Consider the following 24796-nt stretch of genomic DNA (forward strand, 5'->3'; position numbering starts at 1 on the left):
TCTCTCAGCAAAAAGAGTATCTGAGAAACTCTCTCCTGGCACAACACACCCACTAAACTTTCCTGACCAATCCCTTCCTCTGCTCATTCTCATCTGCATGGCTCCCCAACCCAAAAATCCCCGGATTTAACACCCGATGTTTGCGGACTACCGCCATGTCCGCGGACATATCGTAACATGAACAGTCCTTCTACCATTTCCTTTTCACTTTCTGTGCCATTCCCTCATTGGATATAGCTAAGAAGTCACATGAACATCCACCAATCACATCCAAGACCTCTACATCTAACTGCATCATCATAGATCAGCACTTTAAATGTACTGTTAATCTCTCTGAGTACAAGTGTCATATCATTGGAAAGCACCTACTACCAGAAATACTGTACAAGTCTCCAAGATTTCTACTTGCAGCTGCATGCATATCCATATGCATGAACACACACTACAGGTATGCATATTTTCTATATAGCACATATACAATTTTTATAGATTCATATAAACAGATTAACTGACTTTTAGCTTGTATATTCTATAAAATGAATTTACTGTCATCTTTTCCATCTCCTAAAATCAACTGTCACTTCCAAACCTATCTGCTATTTAATTTCTTTTTACACACACACATTTTCAAAGCATGTTGAACTAACATATTTAAAGTACAATATGAAGAGTTAACATACTCAAACAAAATTGCATGCACACAGTATGATCAAAAATCAAACAATAATACTTGTACAAAAATATAAACATTTATTTACTTATATTTATATACTGCGCAAGCAGCCCATGGCATTGAGGCGCTGTTACTTACAAGAGCTTAGTTACAGAAATAGTGGTATTCAGTGGTACATTATGAATTCCACAAGGCATACAAATGATATTTTGGTTGGTACAGTTAGTCATTACAATACAGTTTATGCATCAAGAACATATGATATGTATTCAACTGGTGCAACGCGTCTTAAGTGAATAAGATAGTTTTCATGATTTTGAGGAAGGCGCTGAGGGTCAATGTCAATTAAAAAAATCAATGTCTAAATTAAAAACAATGCTATATACAAACAAAATTCCTTATTTGTTTCCTTTACAACTGCAGTGAAGACCATTCTCCTAAAAAGAAGCAGCCGAATTTGAAGTACAAAGAAATACTAAGAAGAAACCTGCTCATTTCAGAAAAAAAGTAAGTTGAATACCACCATATTATTTGTACTATTATTCAAACACTTTGCAATGTTAATTCATGCTATTTCTGTGTCTAAAAATAGAGATTGTGCACCATTCTGTCTACAAATCCCCATTTCTTAAACAGAGATTTACAGGCAGAATGACGTACAATTTCTTAGTTTTCGACACACAAATAACCCAACTCAACCCCTAGAATGTTAATATTATAGACCAAACCAATGTTTTAATTGTATAACATTAGATTTACTATTTCTACTTCTCCACACCACCAGCTTACTTTCTACTATCATCTGAACCCCAGTTTAGTAGCACATAAATTCAAGAATAGCCATCCCAACTAGTTGTAGTTGCCCAATGCACAATCACACACCATTACATACATCTTTATTATCTTACTCACACACACATGCAAACAGCACACATACATTAATAACACCCCAACCCATACCTTCCTTATTTTTTCAACAGACCCTAAAGAATGCCTACCAAAAATGAAGTCCGTAGAAAGCAACGCAGAAACAGCAAATGAAAATAGAAGTGTCCAAAACAAGCACCCATCTCTAGCAGAATTTGTAAAAAAAAGTTAAAACAAAACAGCTAATACAGTCATTTAGCGAAACAAAACAAGCTTCAAGTACAGAAACTTTGCCTCCTCTATCAAAATGTAAAACAAACCACAAAACAATTAACAAAAAATTAGCTATCACTACAGATAAAACTGCTCCTATAAATCTTGATATAGTGCAAACTAAGCATACCAAAAAAAGTATTTTAGCAAAAATGTTCTGTCACAGAGTCCGGCAAAATCTTATAAAAACAGGAGAGAAATCAAACTCAACCCTTTAATCCTATCGTAGGAAATTAATCTTAGAAGCGTTGATAGACAGTGCAATCCTTCTCAAAAGAAAGTTATTTATTTTAGTGTTAATCAAAATGAAACCACTAACAAAACTAATGACTAAATTACAAAAAATACTTCTCAATAAATGAAATGTCAACAGAAATAACTTCTTAAGTATCTGTGGAGGTGAATGGAGTCACACTACGAGCACAGAACCATACTTTAATGAAGAAGCATACAAACAAAAGCAAACAAATACAATTGCCATATATAGCAGTGGACGAGGTTATGAGAAAGTTAACAATACCATAATGGAACAAGAAATACTGCTTACAAAAATATCCCCAGAAAACCTAGAACTACCTCTCCATTCAACTGAATCAGAACGTCTAGTATACAAATGGACATGCACGTCAATGTGTAACATTCCCAAAGAATCTTTCAAGTCTTTACGCCAATTCCTCAATCAATATGTGAAAGGCAAAGACAAAATGAAAATTAAACTACTGCAAAATATGGATACCTGTCCAGTGCGCAAGTACACAGGACTACAAGGACATTCATTGGCCTGCATTTCAGGACCTACTTGCAAAACCACCTTCCATTATATCAAAATGATATCAACACATCATTCAACTATAAGTAATCTAGTCTATAAACTGTACTATGCTAAAGGTCCTGCTTTAGCACTAGCCAATTTAAATAACATTCTTCTACATGGTACAGCAAAAGACCTACTTGAAGAAATTGACTATATCCAGAAAAAATATTTTGCAAGTGAAAGCCACTTACAGAATGAAATAGCTTTAAAGCAAATTAGCAACAATTCTATGCATGGCAACCTTCTACTACACACATGCAAAAATGAAATACTGAAATTTAAAAGTACATCTGCTGAAGTACCAAACCATGTGTGTGTATGTTTCAGTAGAACTTTCTATAAAAGTAACACAAAAACTGTAGACCTAACATATAAAATAGAAGACAATGAAGATTCTAAATGGTTTGAATTAGCTCTCTACCTTATAGCAGAAAACAAATACGAAATAACTGACCCCTTAATACTTTGCAGTTACTGCACTACACAACTTGACAACAACCAAACTCCTTCACGTGTTATCACAAATCATTTGGAATTATTTCCACTACCAAAACCCCTACAGCAACTCAATTTATATGAGAGCATCATAATTCGAACAGTGCACCCCTTTCAAGCAATAATACGCCTTCAACCAAAAACAGCAAAATGACCTCCCTCTGAATTAGTGAAAGGTATTCATGGAAAAGTAGTGTATTTACCATCAGATCTAAAAGAAAATGTGCACACTCTAGGAGTGCAACGTCCAATGGAGCAATCTTTAATTATCTTAGTAAATGGTGTACCTTTAAAAGACCAAAAAAATGTGGCAACAACTGGTAGATTTACATAAAGTTAGACAAGCTTTGCAATATCTAAAAGACAATAATGAATGCTACAAAGAAATTAATATTGAAGAAAACTTGAAGGATACCACTGAAATAATTCAAGAGACACAAGAAGCTGGTCAATTTGAGCTTCTAGATCCTGCTACAATATCCAATACTTTAGACCATTGTACAATTCACCCATTACATTCTAATGACACCGTAGAAGATGCACTAAAAATGTACCAAATGTGTCAAACAAAAGGATCACCAATCAGCATATGGGAAAAAAGTATAGAAGCACGTGCTTTTCCTCTACTTTTTCCTACTGGCAAAGTAGGAAGGTACGATGATAGACCTATTCAAATAACAGCATCAGAATATCACTCATTACGGATTTATTCTGAAGATCCCAGATTTAGACAAAATGTGGAATACATATTCCACCTACTCTTTGAAAGTGAACTAGCACCTTTATGTTACGGAGTTGCACACACATTAAAATCAGGATCCCACTTTCAAAATATGTCAGCTACACAATTATTACAAAAAGTGCAACAAAAAGATGAGGTTTTACAATCAAATATTACATTACAATGCAATCATTGCCCACTTATGAAATGCAAACATAGATGTGCAGTTCATTTCAGACAATTCCACTGCAGTTGCACGATATGTTACAGCATACTTAACCAAAGCAGAAAAAACAGAGCTGCAAGATCTCTGGAATGACCTGTCATCAGACAAAACACTGTCTCAAAAATTATACAGCTTGGGCATAGAAATGCTCTCCCATAGAGAATGTGGCTCCTATGAGGCAGCAGATTGTTTAACTGGTACTGCTTTGTATGGACAATCTGAAAATATAGTATGGCTAAGTCTTGGTCCTGCTAAATCTAGAAAAAGAGTTCTAAAATCATACAAAGATATAGAAACAATAGCCAAACATGATCCCAACAGCCAAGACATTTTAAAAAACAATTTGCTGGACACATACTACCCAAACAGAAGTACCACTTTGGAAACCATGTGTCTATACCACATAGCCCAAAACTTCACATACGAAAATAATATAAAACCCGATGAAAAAAAGGTAGATACAGAGTGAGCAATTGTGAAGGCAGCTTAGTTAAACTCACGAAACCAATTTAATTAATCAAATTGTCATTAAAGACTCCTCAACATAAAGAACTATACTACATGTCCCTGCTACAACTCTTTAAACCATGGAGAAAAGAAGAAGAAATACTAGATAACTATGACTCCTATGAAGACGCTTTCAAAGCAAATGAAAGCACTATAACTAATGTAAACTTTACACAGTACAAAACAATGTTGCACAATGAACAGCAACACGAAGAAGAACTGCAGGTCCAACTAGATAAGGACACTCCTGACAGTAGTCAACCTTCTGTAACAGGAGGCCAAGAACCACTGGGAGAACCACTAATAACAAATGAGGCAGAATTAGCTATGACAGAAGTAGAAAACACCATGTGTCAGTATGAAGATAAAGAAGACTTAACTATACTACAATCAAAACTAAACAATGAACAACGTAGCATTTTTGAAGAAGTAACAAAAGAAATTGCACATGGTGTACAACATGAAAACAAAGAATGCACCTGCCAAAAATACAAACCTATACTAATGTACATAAGTGGTGAAGCTGGTTCTGGCAAAACATTCTTAATCCAAATCATCAGTAAATTCCTTCAACAATTGACAAACAACAAACTGTCAGCTGTTGTCACTGCCCCCACAGGTTTAGCTGCCTACAACATAGACGGTGTCACTTTACACTGATTACTACTCCTGCCAGTAGAACACCAAAACAAATTAGACTATTACAAACTTTCTACAGAAGCTGCAATGGAACTGCACAGAGTATTAAAACAAATCATAATGCTACTAATAGATGAAGTGAGCATGGTCTCCAACCTAATGTTGGTCTTGATTCACTTCAGATTACAAGAAGTACTCAAAACAAACTACGAAGAGCTCTTTGGAGGAAAACACATTGTTTTCGGAGATCTTCTTCAATTGACACCAGTGAAAGGTGAGCCTATTTTTAAAACCTTAGGACGCAAACTCTGCCGTAAAACTGTTGGCAGCATTGGAAATGTCAACCTTTGGCAACATTTCCAATACAGAGAATTAACAGAAAACATGCAGCAATCTGCAGATCTCACTTATGCCAACATCTTAAAAAGTATTAGAGTTGGTATATTATCTCAAGAAGCACAAGCAATATTGAAAACCCGGCACATTCATGCACTGTATGGCCATAATGCATGTGCTACGATGTTATGGAACAATTAGCCCACAAAAATGTCAATTGTATGGCCTTAATGCCAACTCTTGCAAGCTGTTTCAATTTCAATAAAAACAATGTTAAAAAAAGAAATGCAACCAATAATTGAAATTAGCGCCACAGACAAACTAGACATACATGGTATGACTACCCATGTGTGAACAAGCCACAACGAGACTAAATAGTTTAGAAAATTCAATCTCCAACACAGCTGGATTGGAAAAAATATTAAAATTATCTTTAAATTGCAGAGTAATGCTTAAACGTAACCTTGACGTGGATCAAGGACTAGTTAATGGAGCACTGGGTACAGTTGTTGGCTTTCAAACATACCCACATGACAACAACATTCAGTTTGTCAATATTCTCTTTGACAAACTTTCAGAAGTGAAAAGGATAGGACGCTCAACAGCTCGATTCCTTCTCTTCAAAGACATGTATGTACGAAGAGAACAATTTTCTCTAACTCTTGCATACGCAGTCACCATTCATAAATCACAAGGTCTTACCCTAGACAAAGCATTGATAGACATTGGTAACACAGTCTTTAAAGAAGGCATGAGCTACGTAGCACTATCACGCTTACGTACACTTGACGGTCTATTTCTAATCAACTTTGATGCAAGTAAAGTAAACGCTGATATTCCTTGCATTTCAGAATATAATAGACTTCGTTGACTATACACCCCCCATCTAAAAACATATCCTATTCCACAAAAAGTAAACTGTTCTAAAAGAAAACTAAATCAAACAGAAATGCAACAGGATGTCACTGCAAATCCTCCAGAGAGATTAAAAGAAACTAATACTTCATCAAGTACCACAATCAAAAAAGAACCTATTAGGGAAAATAAACCAGGTACTTCTTCAAAGAAGGAAGGCAAACTTCAAAAAAAGCACTTAGATACAGAACTACCTGGTCCATTTAAACTTTCAAATGTAATTTGGTGTAAATTGCTACGCAAATGGAGAAATGATTATTCTGTTTCAATTACCACCAATAGTTGACAACATTTACTTACACTGTACAGACCAATTGTGTTTGCAAATGTTAGTACTTCATAGAAACGCAACAAACAATCCTGACAACACATATAGTGTTTATGGAATAAGACAATTGGACTACTGTGCTGGAATGGTGAAATTCACTATAAACTCACAGGAAGATCCACAAGAATTTCTAATGTACTTACTACAAGTACTGGAAAACGAAAACATACCTATAAATGAAATCTTTCAGATTTCATACATGTGGAAACACACATGCACTCTGTGCAACAATGTGACACAAGAACAAATCCCCAATGAGCGCTTTGTGTATGTATCAATACCTAATTGTGAATCCGTTCCATTTCAGCAACTTGTACAAAATACAAACCACGGTAGATTATGTACTACTTGCAATTCGGATAATTGCTCCACCTTACTAAACCTTACTAATACAAACACATAATAAATACGTAATACTAATGCTTCTACGTTACAATGCAGATGGTACCAAAAACAACTGCAAGCTGACTGGATTCACACATGGTCAAGTATCACTTGGTAAGAAAACCTTCACAACAATAGGTATAATCTACCACACAGGAGCCACAACCAATTCAGGTCACTGCATACTGCATAAAAAAGAACTGTGGATGGTTTGAATGTAATGATAGTACCATTACTCTAAAGCAGAGATTACCTACAAATCTTACAAACGCTTATTTAATCTTCTTAAAACCAAAATTTATTAACTAAACTGTACTTAAACATTAACTAATCTTTTATTAGAAAACTATAAACTGTTACAATATGCCAACAGCTATATAACTGCCCCAAGATTCTACAACAACTAAACAGATAAATGAATACCACTAAATTATAAAAATAAACAGTTAGAATACGCCAACTGGTATCTAACTACCCCAAGATTTTCAATAACCAAACAGATAAATCAATACCACTACTTTGTAACAAAAAATAGACAGTAAGAATACGCCAAATGGTATCTAACTACCCCAAAATGTTACAATATCCGAACAGATAAATCAAAACCACTTCATTATAATTTTCTAAAACGAAAATGTATTAACTAAACTGTACTTAAACATTAACTAAACTTCTATTAGAAAACTATAAACTGTTACAATATGCCAACAGCTATATAACTGCCCCAAGATACTACAACAACTAAACAGATAAATGAATACCACTAAATTATATAAAAAAATAAACAGTTAGAATACGCCAACTGGTATGTAACTATCCCAAGATTTTCAATAACCAAACAGATAAATCAATACCACTACATTATAACAAAAAATTGACAGAATACGCCAAATGGTATGTAACTAACCCAAAATTTTACAAATCCAACAGATAAATCAATACCACTTCATTATAACAAAAAATAGACTATTAGAATATGTCAACAGGTATCTAACTGCTCCAAAAATCTACAACAAGCCAATATATAGAGCATTAGACAGAAACAACAAGTGAACACTGAAAACAAACAAACACATACAAGTATGAGGGTAAAAAAAAATGTTTATTATTCAATGTTATAAGTTGTTACAAAAAAACAATACTAACATGATCTTTTCTTTTATCACAGAAATAAACAAGAAAAACATGTACTCCAGTTACTAAACCAAACAGTAGGTATATTATATTAAGTACAACAATCACAGCAAATCACACCCATAGTGACTTATAACTTTGCTGCCTATAAATTTGATCTTGTCCATGCACCCAAGAGTATAGGTCCTGCCCACAACCACCAGAGCATATCACACCCATAGTGGCTTAAAACTTTGTTGCTTATAAATTTGTTCTTGGATCCCAAAGTTATAAACCACTAGGGTGTGATATGCTGCGGTAGTTGTGGCCAGGGCATAGAGTCGTGGGTGCATGGCCATATAGCCATGCTCCCAAGACTCTATGCCCTAGCCACAACCATCGTAGCATATCACACCCATAGAGTCAAACATTTTAACTATGCCATATTGACACTTTTAATGTCCGTGGACATCATGAGTGTCCTTAGAACAGTTTCAACTTGCCTACGAACAGTACGGACAGACATAGCGTCCTCAGAACACCCTCATTTCGTTTATTTACGAACATCCCAGGACACATAATGTGTTCTAAGAACACTTTGAACGTGCTTCCGAACATGTGTTCTTAGAACAATTTGAAATTGCTTGCGAACCAAACGGACAGCCATACCATCCTCAGCACACCCCCATTTTATTTATAGACAAACATCCCAGGACACATCATGTGTTCTTAGAACAGATTCAACTTGCCTGCGAACAAAACGAACAGGCTTACCATCCTCAGAACACACCCATTTCGTTTATTTACGAACATCCCAGGACACATAATATGTTCTAAGAACACTTTGAACGTGCTTGCGAACATGTGTTCTTAGAACAATTTGAAATTGCTTGCGAACAGAACGGACAGGCATACCGTCCTCAGGACACCCCCATTGTATTTATTGGCGAACATCCCAGGACTCATGATGTGTTCTTAGAACAGATTCAACTTGCCTGCGAACAAAACAAACAGGCTTACCGTCCTCAGAACACACCCATTTCGTTTATTTTCGAACATTTCAGGACACCGCCATTGTTCTTAGAACACTTTCAGCTTGCTTGCGAACAATACGGACAGGCGTAGTGTCCTCAGAATACCCCCAATTCTTTTATTTAGAAAATTTTAGAACATCTGCTTTGTCTGCAGACAAAGCCAACACAACAGGGGGGTCTACCACCTAAATAAATAAAACATTTAACCCATCTCTTACTCCCCCACCCTCCCCAAACACTTTCACACAACAACACACTCTACTAAATAGTATTTTTCAAAAAATTTCACTGCGCTGTCCGCGGACGTCCACGAATGCAAGATGGTGGGCGTTCCTGAAAATCTGACGCGCTTCACGCTCTTCACCGTCCAATCAACGAACACGTTGCATGTCCGCGGACATGACGCAAGCCGGTTGGCCAATCAGGACACGAACAGGGAAGTGTGTCCACGGACCGAACATAGATATCACTAATTCTTTTGCCCATTTCATAAAAAACTACTGGACGGATTTTCACCAAATTTACAAAAGCACGCTTTCGGGACCAAGCCGCTGCTCCTGGTCCGAATTTGGTGAAAATCCGTCCAGCGGTTTGGGCTGTAGACGTGAGCAAAGTTTTTTCTCCATTCAGTCTATGGGAAAAAAATAAGTTTTGGGACCCCCTTATAACTTTGCGTGCTTTTTTTTATTTGGTGTAAATCCGTCCAGTAGTTTTTTTAAAAAAGACAAAAATGTAAGTGAAAAAAATTAGTGATATCTGTGTCCGCTTTGCGGACACACTTCCCTATTCGCTCGCGAACAGGACGGGGATTGGGCAAGCGACTTGAGTGATGTCCGCGGACATCTAACGTACTCTCCCATTGGCTGTAGTAAAGCGTGCAGTGCGTCTTATTTTCAGAGACGCCCACCATCTTAGTTTATTGTTCGTATATTGGCATCTGTGGCAAGCTCTGCAGTGACTTCAGACTTCACAAGTGATTATCACAATGGAACAAGCGAAAATTCTGATGCGATGAGATCAGAGGACAGCGGGGCCTCCAATGGGGCTGTGTGAGGTTCATGTGGATTACACTTCCTGAACATCCCAGGCTGCTGCAGACTTGCAGGAGACACGCCATCGGTACACGGTGCCTGCAGAGGACCGAGGAGCGGATATCCAGTTCCCCCCACCCCCGCTCATTACCCATGTCTCCCTCCTGTAGCACACAAACCACCCGTGTCTCCCGCCTGTACCCCCACCCCCGCTAATGCCCGTGTCTCCCTCGTGTTCCCCCCACCCCCCACTCATGCCCTGTGTCTCTCTCTTGTTTCCCCCCACCCCCGCTCATTACTGTGTCTCCCTCCTGTACCCCCACCCCCGCTCATGCCCATGTCTCTCTCTTGTTTCCCCCCACCCCCCGCTCATGCCTCATGTCTCCCCTGTTCCCCCCACCCCCCGCTCATGCCCCGCGTCTCCCTCATGTTTCCCCCACCCCCGCTCATGCCCCGTGTCTCCCCTATTCCCCCCACCCCCCGGTCATGCCCCGTGTCTCCCTCCCATTCCCCCCACCCCCAGCTCATGTCCCGTGTCTCCCCTGTTCCCCCACACCCCTGCTCATGCCCCGTGTCTCCCTCGTGTTCCCCCCCAACCCCCACTCATGCCCCGTGTCTCCCTCGTATTCCCCCTCACCCCCTGCTCATGCCCCGTGTCTCCCTCGTTTTCCCCCATCCCCCGCTCATGCCCTGTGTCTCCCTCCTGTTCCCCCCAACCCCCACTCATGCCCTGTGTCTCCCTTGTATTCCCCCCAACCCCCTGCTCATGCCCTGTGTCTCCCCTGTTCCCCCCTCAGCCCCCGCTCATGCCCCGTGTCTCCCTCGTGTTCCCCAATCCCCCGCTCATGCCCCGTGTCTCCCCTGTTCCCGCCTCACCCCCTGCTCATGCCCCGTGTCGCCCTCCTGTTCCCCCCCACCCCCGCTCATGCCCCGTATCTCCCTCCTGTTCCCCCCAAGCCCGCTCCTGCCCCCTGTCTCCCTCCTGTTGCCCACCACCCCCACTCATGCCCCGTGTCTCCGTCTTGTTGCCCCCGACCCCTGCTCATGCCCCATGTCTCCCTCGTGTTCCCCCACCCCCCGCTCATGCCCCGTGTCTCCCTCCAGTTGCCCCCCACTCATGCCCTGTGTCTCTCTCCTGTTACCCCACCCCCTGCTAATGCCCCGTGTCTCCCTCTTGTTGCCCCTCATGCCCCGTGTCTCCCTCATGTTCCCCCCACCCCCTGCTCATGCCCCGTGTCTCCCTTGTGTTCCCCCCACCCCCGGTCATGCCCCGTTTCTCTCTCCTGTTGCCCCCCAAGCCTGCTCCTGCCCCGTCTCTCCCTCCTGTTGCCCCTCACCCCCCACTCATGCCCCGTGTCTCCCTCTTGTTGCCCCCCACCCCCTGCTCATGTCCCGTGTCTCCCTCATGTTCCCCCACCCCCCGCTCATGCCCCGTGTGTCCATCCAGTTGCCCCCCACTCATGCCCTGTGTCTCTCTCCTGTTACCCCCACCCCCTGCTAATGCCCCGTGTCTCCCTCTTGTTGCCCCTCATGCCCCGTGTCTCCCTCGTGTTCCCCCCACCCCCTGCTCATGCCACGTGTCTCCCTTGTGTTCCCCCCACCCCCCGGTCATGCCCCGTGTCTCCCTCTTGTTGCCCCCCACCCCCTGCTCATGTCCCGTGTCTCCCTCATGTTCCCCCACCCCCCGCTCATGCCCCGTGTGTCCATCCAGTTGCCCCCCACTCATGCCCTGTGTCTCTCTCCTGTTACCCTCACCCCCTGCTAATGCCCCGTGTCTCCCTCTTGTTGCCCCTCATGCCCCGTGTCTCCCTCGTGTTCCCCCCACCCCCTGCTCATGCCACGTGTCTCCCTGCTGTTGCCCCCACCCCCCGGTCATGCCCCGTTTCTCTCTCCTGTTGCCCACCACCCCCGGTCATGCCCCGTGTCTCCCTGCTGTTGCCCTCCGCCCCCCGGTCATGCCCCGTGTCTCCCTGCTGTTGCCCCCCACCCCCCTCATGCCCTGTGTCTCTCTCTTGTTACCCCCCACCCCCTGCTCATGCCCTGTGTCTCCCTCGTGTTCCCCCACCCCCCGCTCATGCCCCGTGTCTCCCTGCTGTTGCCCCCCACCCCCCGCTCATGCCCTGTGTCTCCCTCCTGTTGCCCCCCACCCCCGCTCATGCCCCGTGTCTCTCTCCTGTTACCCCCAGCCCCCGCTCATGCCCCGTGTCTCCCTCATGTTCCCCCCACCCCCGCTCATGCCCCGTGTCTCCCTGCTGTTGCCCCCCACCCCCTGCTCATGCCCCCCCACCCCCCACTCATGCCCTGTGTCTCCCTCCTATTGCCCCCCACCCCCTGCTCATGCCCCGTGTCTCTCTCCTGTTACCCCCACCCCCCGCTCATGCCCTGTGCCTCCCTCTTATTGCCCCCCCAACCCCCGCTCATGCCCCGTGTCTCCCGCGTGTTCCCCCCACCCCCTGCTCATGCCCCGTGTCTCCCTCTTGTTCCCCTCACCCCCCGCTCATGCCCCGTGTCTCCCTGCTGTTGCCCCCAAACCATTGCTCATGCCCCGTGTCTCTCTCCTGTTACCCCCCACCCCCGCGTCTCTCTCCTGTTACCCCCCACGCCCCTCTCATGCCCCGTGTCTCTCTCCTGTTGCCCCCCACCCCGGTCATGTCCCGTGTCTCCCTGCTTTTGCTCCCCACCCCCCGCTCATGCCCCGTGTCTCTCTCCTGTTACCCCCACCCCCTCTCATGCCCTGTGTCTCCCTGCTGTTGCCCCCCACCCCCCGCTCATGCCCCGTGTCTCTCTCCTATTACCCCCACCCCTCTAATGCCCCGTGTCTCGCTTCTGTTGCCCCCGAGCTCCCGGTCATGCACTGTGTCTCCCTTGTGTTCCCACCATCCCCCGCTCATGCCCCGTGTCTCCCTGCTGTTACCCCCACCCTCCGCTCATGCCCTGTGTCTCCCTGCTGTTGCCCCCCAACGCCGTGTCTACCTCTTGTTGCCCCCCACACCCCGCTCATGCCCCGTGTCTCCCTTGTGTTCCCCCCACCCCCCGCTCATGCCCCGTGTCTCCCTCCTATTGCCCCCAACTCATGCCCTGTGTCTCTCTCCTGTTACCCCCACCCCCCGCTAATACCTTGTGTCTCCCTCTTGTTGCCCCTCATGCCCCGTGTCTCCCTCGTGTTCCCCCCACCCCCTGCTCATGCCCTGTGTCTCCCTTATGTTCCCCCACCCCCGCTCATGTTCTGTGTCTCCCTGCTGTTGCCCACCACCCCCGCTCATGCCCCGTTTCTCTCTCCTGTTGCCCCCCACCACCTGGTCATACCCTGTGTCTCCCTGCTGTTGCCCTCCGCCCCCCGGTCATGCCCTGTGTCTCCCTGCTGTTGCCCCCCACCCCCTGCTCATGCCCCGTGTCTCTCTCCTCTCACCCCCACCCCCCGCTAATGCCTCGTGTCTCCCTCTTGTTGCCCCTCATGCCCCATGTCTCCCTCGTGTTCCCCCCACCCCCTGCTCATGCCCTGTGTCTCCCTTATGTTCCCCCACCCCCGCTCATGTTCTGTGTCTCCCTGCTGTTGCCCACCACCCCCCGCTCATGCCCCGTTTCTCTCTCCTGTTGCCCCCTACCACCTGGTCATACCCCGTGTCTCCCTGCTATTGCCCCCCAAACCCTGCTCATGCCCCGTGTCTCCCTCCTGTTGCCCCCCACACCCCACTCATGCCCCATGTCTCTCTCCTGTTACCCCCACCCTCCGCTCATGCCCCGTGTCTCTCTCCTGTAACACCCCACACCCCGCTCATGCCCCGTGTCTCCCTCGTATTCCCCCCACCCCCCGCTCATGCGCCAAGTCTCCCTCTTGTTGCCCCCCACTCATGCCCTGTGTCTCTCTCCTGTTACCCCCACCCCTGCTAATGCCCCGTGTCTCCCTCTTGTTGCCCCTCATGCCCCGTGTCTCTCTCCTGTTGCCCCCAACCCCCGCTCATGCCCCGTGTCTCTCTCCTGTTACCCCCCACCCCCCTCTCATGCCCCATGTTTCCCTGCTGTTGCCCCCACACTCCGCTCATGCCCCGTGTCTCCCTTGTGTTCCCCCCACCCCCCGCTCATGCCCCGTGTCTCCCTCCTATTGCCCCCAACTCATGCCCTGTGTCTCTCTCCTGTTACCCCCACCCCCCGCTAATACCTCGTGTCTCCCTCTTGTTGCCCCTCATGCCCCGTGTCTCCCTCGTGTTCCCCCCACCCCCTGCTCATGCCCTGTGTCTCCCTTATGTTCCCCCACCCCCGCTCATGTTCTGTGTCTCCCTGCTGTTGCACACCACCCCCCGCTCATGCCCCGTTTCTCTCTCCTGTTGCCCCCCACCACCTGGTCATACCCTGTGTCTCCCTGCTGTTGCCCTCCGCCCCCCGGTCATGCCCTGTGTCTCCCTGCTGTTGCCCCCCACCCCCTGCTCATGCCCCGTGTCTCTCTCCTCTCACCCCCACCCCCCGCTAATGCCTCGTGTCTCCCTCTTGTTGCCCCTCATGCCCCGTGTCTCCCTCGTGTTCCCCCCACCCCCTGCTCATGCCCTGTGTCTCCCTTATGTTCCCCCACCCCCGCTCATGTTCTGTGTCTCCCTGCTGTTGCCCACCACCCCCCGCTCATGCCCCGTTTCTCTCTCCTGTTGCCCCCCACCACCTGGTCATACCCCGTGTCTCCCTGCTGTTGCCCCCCAAACCCTGCTCATGCCCCGTGTCTCCCTCCTGTTGCCCCCCACACCCCACTCATGCCCCATGTCTCTCTCCTGTTACCCCCACCCTCCGCTCATGCCCCGTGTCTCTCTCCTGTAACACCCCACACCCCGCTCATGCCCCTTGTCTCCCTCGTATTCCCCCCACCCCCCGCTCATGCGCCAAGTCTCCCTCTTGTTGCCCCCCACTCATGCCCTGTGTCTCTCTCCTGTTACCCCCACCCCTGCTAATGCCCCGTGTCTCCCTCTTGTTGCCCCTCATGCCCCGTGTCTCTCTCCTGTTGCCCCCAACCCCCGCTCATGCCCCGTGTCTCTCTCCTGTTACCCCCCACCCCCCTCTCATGCCCCATGTTTCCCTGCTGTTGCCCCCACCCTCCGCTCATGCCCCGTGTCTCCCTGCTGTTGCCCCCACCCCCCGCTCATGCCCCGTGTCTCTCTCCTGTTACCCCCCACCCCCCGCTCATGCCCCATGTCTCCTTCCAGTTGACCCCCACCCATGCCCTTTGTCTCTCTCCTGTTACCCCCACCCCCTGCTAATGCCCCGTGTCTCCCTCTTGTCGCCCCTCATGCCCTGTGTCTCCCTCGTGTTCCCCCACCCCCCGCTCATGCCCCGTGCCTCCCTCCAGTTGCCTCCACTCATGCCCTGTGTCTCTCTCCGTTACCCCACCCCCTGCTAATGCCCTGTGTCTCCCTCTAGTTGCCCCTCATGCCCCGTGTCTCCCTCGTGTTCCCCCACCCCTTGCGCATGCCACGTGTCTCCCTGCTGTTGCCCCCCACCCCCCGGTCATGCCCCGTGTCTCCCTGCTGTTGCCCTCCGCCCCCCGGTCATGCCCCGTGTCTCCCTGCTGTTGCCCCCCACCCCCCACTCATGCCCCGTGTCTCTCTCCTGTTACCCCCCACCCCCCTCTCATGCCCTGTGTCTCCCTCGTGTTCCCCCCACCCCCCGCTCATGCCCCATGTCTCCCTGCTGTTGCTCCCCACCCCCCGCTCATGCCCCGTGTCTCCCTCCTGTTGCCCCCCACTCCCGCTCATGCCCCGTGTCTCTCTCCTTTTACCCACACCCCCCACTCATGCCCCGTGTCTCCCTCCTGTTCCCCCCTACCCCCCGCTCATGCCCCGTATCTCCCTCCTGTTCCCCCCAAGCCCGCTCCTGCCCCGTGTCTCCCTCCTGTTGCCCACCACCCCCCACTCATGCCCCGTGCACCGTCTTGTTGCCCCCCACCCCCTGCTCATGCCCCATGTCTCCCTCGTGTTCCCCCACCGCCAGGTCATACCCCATGTCTCCCTCCAGTTGCCCCCCACTCATGCCCTGTGTCTCTCTCCTGTTGCCCCCCACCCCCGGTCATGTCCTGTGTCTCCCTGCTGTTGCCCCCCACCCCCCGCTCATGCCCCGTGTCTCTCTCCTGTTACCCCCACCCCCTCTCATGCCCTGTGTCTCCCTGCTGTTGCCTCCCACCCCCCGCTCAAGCCCCGTGTCCCTCTCCTATTACCCCCACCCCCCTCTAATGCCCCGTGTCTCCCTTCTGTTGCCCCCGAGCCCCCGGTCATGCACTGTGTCTCCCTTGTGTTCCCACCATCCCCCGCTGATGCCCCATGTCTCCCTGCTGTTACCCCCACCCTCCTCTCATGCCCTGTGTCTCCCTGCTGTTGCCCCCCAACGCCGTGTCTACCTCTTGTTGCCCCCCACACCCTGCTCATGCCCCGTGTCTCCCTCATGTTCCCCCCACGCCCGCTCATGCCCCGTGTCTCCCTCCTATTGCCCCCAACTCATGCCCTGTGTCTCTCTCCTGTTACCCCCACCCCCCGCTAATGCCTCGTGTCTCCCTCTTGTTGCCCCTCATGCCGCGTGTCTCCCTCGTGTTCCCCCCACCCCCTGCTCATGCCCTGTTTCTCCCTTATGTTCCCCCACCCCCGCTCATGTTCTGTGTCTCCCTGCTGTTGCCCACCACCCCCCGCTCATGCCCCGCTTCTCTCTCCTGTTGCCGCCCACCCCCTGCTCATGCCCCGTGTCTCCCTCTTGTTGCCCCTCATGCCCCGTGTCTCCCTCGTGTTCCCCCCACCCCCTGCTCATGCCACGTGTCTCCCTGCTGTTGCCCCCCACCCCCCGGTCATGCCCCGTTTCTCTCTCCTGTTGCCCACCACCCCCGGTCATGCCCCGTGTCTCCCTGCTGTTGCCCTCCGCCCCCCGGTCATGCCCCGTGTCTCCCTGCTGTTGCCCCCCACCCCCCCTCATGCCCTGTGTCTCTCTCCTGTTACCCCCCACCCCTCTCTCATGCCCTGTGTCTCCCTCGTGTTCCCCCACCCCCCGCTCATGCCCCGTGTCTCCCTGCTGTTGCCCCCCACCCCCTGCTCATGCCCCGTGTCTCCCTCCTGTTGCCCCCCACCCCCGCTCATGCCCCGTGTCTCTCTCCTGTTACCCCCCACCCCCCGCTCATGCCCCGTGTCTCCCTCATGTTCCCCCCACCCCCCGCTCATGCCCCGTTTTTCCCTGCTGTTGCCCCCCACCCCCTGCTCATGCCCCCCCACCCCCCACTCATGCCCTGTGTCTCCCTCCTATTGCCCCCCACACCTGCTCATGCCCCGTGTCTCTCTCCTGTTACCCCCACCCCCGCTCATGCCCCGTGTCTCCCTCTTATTGCCCCCCCACCCCCCGCTCATGCCCCGTGTCTCCCGCGTGTTCCCCCCACCCCCCGCTCATGCCCCGTGTCTCCCTCTTGTTCCCCTCACCCCCCGCTCATGCCCCGTGTCTCCCTGCTGTTGCCCCCAAACCATTGCTCATGCCCCGTGTCTCTCTCCTGTTACCCCCCCACCCCCGCGTCTCTCTCCTGTTACCCCCCATGCCCCTCCCATGCCCCGTGTCTCTCTCCTGTTGCCCCCCACCGCCGGTCATGTCCCGTGTCTCCCTGCTGTTGCTCCCCACCCCCCGCTCATGCCCCGTGTCTCTCTCCTGTTACCCCCACCCCCGTCTCATGCCCTGTGTCTCCCTGCTGTTGACCCCCAACCCCCGCTCATGCCCCGTGTCTCTCTCCTATTACCCCCACCCCTCTAATGCCCCGTGTCTCGCTTCTGTTGCCCCCAAGCCCCCGGTCATGCACTGTGTCTCCCTTGTGTTCCCACCATCCCCCGCTCATGCCCCGTGTCTCCCTGCTGTTACCCCCACCCTCCGCTCATGCCCTGTGTCTCCCTGCTGTTGCCCCCCAACGCCGTGTCTACCTCTTGTTGCCCCCCACACCCCGCTCATGCCCCGTGTCTCCCTCGTGTTCCCCCCACCCCCTGCTCATGCCCCGTGTCTCCCTCCTATTGCCCCCAACTCATGCCCTGTGTCTCTCTCCTGTTACCCCCACCCCCCGCTAATGCCTCGTGTCTCCCTCTTGTTGCCCCTCATGCCCCGTGTCTCCCTCGTGTTCCCCCCACCCCCTGCTCATGCCCTGTGTCTCCCTTATGTTCCCCCACCCCGCTCATGTTCTGTGTCTCCCTGCTGTTGCCCACCACCCCCCGCTCATGCCCCGTTTCTCTCTCCTGTTGCCCCCCACCACCTGGTCATACCCTGTGTCTCCCTGCTGTTGCCCTCCGCCCCCCGGTCATGCCCTGTGTCTCCCTGCTGTTGCCCCCCACCCCCTGCTCATGCCCCGTGTCTCTCTCCTCTCACCCCACCCACCGCTAATGCCTCGTGTCTCCCTCTTGTTGCCCCTCATGGCCCGTGTCTCCCTCGTGTTCCCCCCACCCCCTGCTCATGCCCTGTGTCTCCCTTATGTTCCCCCACCCCCGCTCATGTTCTGTGTCTCCCTGCTGTTGCCCACCACCCCCGGCTCATGCCCCGTTTCTCTCTCCTGTTGCCCCCCACCACCTGGTCATACCCCGTGTGTCCCTGCTGTTGCCCCCCAAACCCTGCTCATGCCCCGTGTCTCCCTCCTGTTGCCCTCCACACCCCACTCATGCCCCATGTCTCTCTCCTGTTACCCCCACCCTCCGCTCATGCCCCGTGTCTCTCTCCTGTAACACCCCACCCCCCGCTCATGCCCTGTGTCTCCCAAGTATTCCCCCACCCCCTGCTCATGCGCCAAGTCTCCCTCTTGTTGCCCCCCACTCATGCCCTGTGTCTCTCTCCTGTTACCCCCACCCCTACTAATGCCCCGTGTCTCCCTCTTGTTGCCCCTCATGCCCCGTGTCTCTCTCCTGTTGCCCCCAACCCCCGCTCATGCCCCGTGTCTCTCTCCTGTTACCCCCTACCCCCTCTCATGCCCCATGTTTCCCTGCTGTTGCCCCCACCCTCCGCTCATGCCCTGTGTCTCCCTGCTGTTGCCCCCACCCCCCGCTCATGCCCCATGTCTCTCTCCTGTTACCCCCCACCCCCCGCTCATGCCCCGTGTCTCCTTCCAGTTGACCCCCACTCATGCCCTGTGTCTCTCTCCTGTTACCCCCACCCCCTGCTAATGCCCCGTGTCTCCCTCTTGTCGCCCCTCATGCCCCGTGTCTCCCTTGTGTTCCCCCCACCCCCTCCTCATCCCCATTTCTCTCTTCTGTTGCCCCCGACCCCCCGGTCATGCCCCGTGTCTCCCTGCTGTTGCCCTCCACCCCCGGGTCATGCCCCGTGTCTCCCTGCTGTTGCCCCCCACCCCCCGCTCATGCCCCGTGTCTCTCTCCTGTTATCCCCCACCCCCCTCTCATGCCCTGTGTCTCCCTCGTGTTCCCCCCACCCCCCGCTCATGCCCCGTGTCTCCCTGCTGTTGCCCCCCACCCCCCGCTCATGCCCTGTGTCTCCCTCCTGTTGCCCCCCACTCCCGCTCATGCCCCGTGTCTCTCTCCTTTTACCCCCCACCCCCTGCTCATACCCCGTGTCTCCCTCCTGTTCCCCCCCACCCCCCGCTCATGCCCCGTATCTCCCTCCTGTTCCCCCCAAGCCCGCTCCTGCCCCGTGTCTCCCTCCTGGTGCCCACCACCCCCCACTCATGCCCCGTGTGTCTGTCTTGTTGCCCCCCACCCCCCAGTCATGCCCCGTTTCTCTCTCCTGTTGCCCCCCAACCCCCACTCATGCCCCGTGTCTCCCTCTTGTTGCCCCCCACCCCCTGCTCATGTCCCGTGTCTCCCTCATGTTCCCCCACCCCCCGCTCATGTCACGTGTGTCCATCCAGTTGCCCCCCACTCATGCCCTGTGTCTCTCTCCTGTTACCCCCACCCCTTGCTAATGCCCCGTGTCTCCCTCTTGTTGCCCCTAATGCCCCGTGTCTCCCTTGTGTTCCCCCAACCCCTGCTCATGCCACGTGTCTCCCTGCTGTTGCCCCCCACCCCCCGGTCATGCCCCGTTTCTCTCTCCTGTTGCCCCCCACCCCCCGGTCATGCCCCGTGTCTCCCTGCTGTTGCCCTCCGCCCCCCGGTCATGCCCCGTGTCTCCCTGCTGTTGCCCCCCCCACTCATGCCCTGTGTCTCTCTCCTGTTACCCCCCACCCCCTCTCATGCCCTGTGTCTCCCTCGTGTTCCCCCCACCCGCTGCTCATGCCCCATGTCTCCCTGCTGTTGCCCCCCACCCTCCGCTCATGCCCGGTGTCTCCCTCCTGTTGCCCCCCACTCCCGCTCATGCCCCGTGTCTCCCTCCTTTTACCCACACCCCCCGCTCATGCCCCGTGTCTCCCTCCTGTTCCCCCCACCCCCTGCTCATGCCCCGTATCTCCCTCCTGTTCCCCCCAAGCCCGCTCCTGCCCCGTGTCTCCCTCCTGTTGCCCACTACCCGTCACTCATGCCCCATGCACCGTCTTGTTGCCCCCCACCCCCTGCTCATGCCCCATGTCTCCCTCGTGTTCCCCCACCGCCAGCTCATGCCCCGTGTCTCCCTAAAGTTGCCCCCCACTCATGCCCTGTGTCTCTCTCCTGTTGCCCCGCACCCCCGGTCATGTCCCGTGTCTCCCTGCTGTTGCCCCCCACCCCCCGCTCATGCCCCGTGTCTCTCTCCTGTTACCCCCACCCCCCTCTCATGCCCTGTGTCTCCCTGCTGTTGCCTCCCACCCCCCGCTCAAGCCCCGTGTCCCTCTCCTATTACCCCCACCCCCCTCTAATGCTCCGTGTCTCCCTTCTGTTGCCCCCGAGCCCCCGGTCATGCACTGTGTCTCCCTTGTGTTCCCACCATCCCCCGCTGATGCCCCGTGTCTCCCTGCTGTTACCCCCACCCTCCGCTCATGCCCTGTGTCTCCCTGCTGTTGCCCCCCAACGCCGTGTCTACCTCTTGTTGCCCCCCACACCCCGCTCATGCCCCGTGTCTCCCTCGTGTTCCCCCCACCCCCCGCTCATGCCCCGTGTCTCCCTCCTATTGCCCCCAACTCATGCCCTGTGTCTCTCTCCTGTTACCCCCACCCCCCGCTAATGCCTCGTGTCTCCCTCTTGTTGCCCCTCATGCCCCGTGTCTCCCTCGTGTTCCCCCCACCCCCTGCTCATGCCCTGTGTCTCCCTTATGTTCCCCCACCCCCGCTCATGTTCTGTGTCTCCCTGCTGTTGCCCACCACCCCCCGCTCATGCCCCGTTTCTCTCTCCTGTTGCCCCCCACCACCTGGTCATACCCTGTGTCTCCCTGCTGTTGCCCTCCGCCCCCCGGTCATGCCCTGTGTCTCCCTGCTGTTGCCCCCCACCCCCTGCTCATGCCCCGTGTCTCTCTCCTCTCACCCCCACCCACCGCTAATGCCTCGTGTCTCCCTCTTGTTGCCCCTCATGGCCCGTGTCTCCCTCGTGTTCCCCCCACCCCCTGCTCATGCCCTGTGTCTCCCTTATGTTCCCCCACCCCCGCTCATGTTCTGTGTCTCCCTGCTGTTGCCCACCACCCCCGGCTCATGCCCCGTTTCTCTCTCCTGTTGCCCCCCACCACCTGGTCATACCCCGTGTGTCCCTGCTGTTGCCCCCCAAACCCTGCTCATGCCCCGTGTCTCCCTCCTGTTGCCCTCCACACCCCACTCATGCCCCATGTCTCTCTCCTGTTACCCCCACCCTCCGCTCATGCCCCGTGTCTATCTCCTGTAACACCCCACCCCCCGCTCATGCCCTGTGTCTCCCAAGTATTCCCCCACCCCTTGCTCATGCGCCAAGTCTCCCTCTTGTTGCCCCCCACTCATGCCCTGTGTCTCTCTCCTGTTACCCCCACCCCTGCTAATGCCCCGTGTCTCCCTCTTGTTGCCCCTCATGCCCCGTGTCTCTCTCCTGTTGCCCCCAACCCCCGCTCATGCCCCATGTCTCTCTCCTGTTACCCCCTACCCCCTCTCATGCCCCATGTTTCCCTGCTGTTGCCCCCACCCTCCGCTCATGCCCTGTGTCTCCCTGCTGTTGCCCCCACCCCCCGCTCATGCCCCGTGTCTCTCTCCTGTTACCCCCCACCCCCCGCTCATGCCCCGTGTCTCCTTCCAGTTGACCCCCACTCATGCCCTGTGTCTCTCTCCTGTTACCCCCACCCCCTGCTAATGCCCCGTGTCTCCCTCTTGTCGCCCCTCATGCCCCGTGTCTCCCTTGTGTTCCCCCCACCCCCTCCTCATCCCCATTTCTCTCTTCTGTTGCCCCCGACCACCCGGTCATGCCCCGTGTCTCCCTGCTGTTGCCCTCCACCCCCGGGTCATGCCCAGTGTCTCCCTGCTGTTGCCCCCCACCCCCCGCTCATGCCCCGTGTCTCTCTCCTGTTATCCCCCACCCCCCTCTCATGCCCTGTGTCTCCCTCGTGTTCCCCCCACCCCCCGCTCATGCCCCGTGTCTCCCTGCTGTTGCCCCCCACCCCCCGCTCATGCCCTGTGTCTCCCTCCTGTTGCCCTCCACTCCCGCTCATGCCCCGTGTCTCTCTCCTTTTACCCCCCACCCCCTGCTCATACCCCGTGTCTCCCTCCTGTTCCCCCCCACCCCCCGCTCATGCCCCGTATCTCCCTCCTGTTCCCCCCAAGCCCGCTCCTGCCCCGTGTCTCCCTCCTGGTGCCCCCCACCCCCCAGTCATGCCCCGTTTCTCTCTCCTGTTGCCCCCCAACCCCCACTCATGCCCCGTGTCTCCCTCTTGTTGCCCCCCACCCCCTGCTCATGTCCCGTGTCTCCCTCATGTTCCCCCACCCCCCGCTCATGTCCCGTGTGTCCATCCAGTTGCCCCCCACTCATGCCCTGTGTCTCTCTCCTGTTACCCCCACCCCTTGCTAATGCCCCGTGTCTCCCTCTTGTTGCCCCTCATGCCCCGTGTCTCCCTTGTGTTCCCCCACCCCCTGCTCATGCCACGTGTCTCCCTGCTGTTGCCCCCCACCCCCCGGTCATGCCCCGTTTCTCTCTCCTGTTGCCCCCCACCCCCCGGTCATGCCCCGTGTCTCCCTGCTGTTGCCCTCCGCCCCCCGGTCATGCCCCGTGTCTCCCTGCTGTTGCCCCCCACCCCCCACTCATGCCCTGTGTCTCTCTCCTGTTACCCCCCACCCCCTCTCATGCCCTGTGTCTCCCTCGTGTTCCCCCCACCCGCCGCTCATGCCCCATGTCTCCCTGCTGTTGCCCCCCACCCTCCGCTCATGCCCGGTGTCTCCCTCCTGTTGCCCCCCACTCCCGCTCATGCCCCGTGTCTCCCTCCTTTTACCCACACCCCCCGCTCATGCCCCGTGTCTCCCTCCTGTTCCCCCCCACCCCCTGCTCATGCCACGTATCTCCCTCCTGTTCCCCCCAAGCCCGCTCCTGCCCCGTGTCTCCCTCCTGTTGCCCACCACCCGTCACTCATGCCCCATGCACCGTCTTGTTGCCCCCCACCCCCTGCTCATGCCCCATGTCTCCCTCGTGTTCCCCCACCGCCAGCTCATGCCCCGTGTCTCCCTCAAGTTGCCCCCCACTCATGCCCTGTGTCTCTCTCCTGTTGCCCCCCACCCCCGGTCATGTCCCGTGTCTCCCTGCTGTTGCCCCCCACCCCCCGCTCATGCCCCGTGTCTCTCTCCTGTTACCCCCACCCCCCTCTCATGCCCTGTGTCTCCCTGCTGTTGCCTCCCACCCCCCGCTCAAGCCCCGTGTCCCTCTCCTATTACCCCCACCCCCCTCTAATGCTCCGTGTCTCCCTTCTGTTGCCCCCGAGCCCCCGGTCATGCACTGTGTCTCCCTTGTGTTCCCACCATCCCCCGCTGATGCCCCGTGTCTCCCTGCTGTTACCCCCACCCTCCGCTCATGCCCTGTGTCTCCCTGCTGTTGCCCCCCAACGCTGTGTCTACCTCTTGTTGCCCCCCCACACCCCGCTCATGCCCCGTGTCTCCCTCATGTTCCCCCCACCCCCGCTCATGCCCCGTGTCTCCCTCCTATTGCCCCCAACTCATGCCCTGTGTCTCTCTCCTGTTACCCCCACCCCCCGTTAATGCCTCGTGTCTCCCTCTTGTTTCCCCTCATGCCGCGTGTCTCCCTCGTGTTCCCCCCACCCCCTGCTCATGCCCTGTGTCTCCCTTATGTTCCCCCACCCTCGCTCATGTTCTGTGTCTCCCTGCTGTTGCCCACCTCCCCCCGCTCATGCCCCGTTTCTCTCTCCTGTTGCCCCCCACCACCTGGTCATACACCATGTCTCCCTGCTGTTGCCCTCCGCCCCCCGGTCATGCCCTGTGTCTCCCTGCTGTTGCCCCCCACCCCCTGCTCATGCCCCGTGTCTCCCTCTTGTTGCCCCTCATGCCCCGTGTCTCCCTCGTGTTCACCCCCCCCTCTGCTCATGCCACGTGTCTCCCTGCTGTTGCCCCCCACCCCCCGGTCATGCCCTGTTTCTCTCTCCTGTTGCCCACCAC

The sequence above is a fragment of the Ambystoma mexicanum genome, chromosome 3p, assembly GCF_040938575.1.
Source record: "Ambystoma mexicanum isolate Mex_15411 chromosome 3p, UKY_AmexF1_1, whole genome shotgun sequence".
NCBI classification, from domain to species: Eukaryota; Metazoa; Chordata; class Amphibia; order Caudata; family Ambystomatidae; genus Ambystoma; species Ambystoma mexicanum.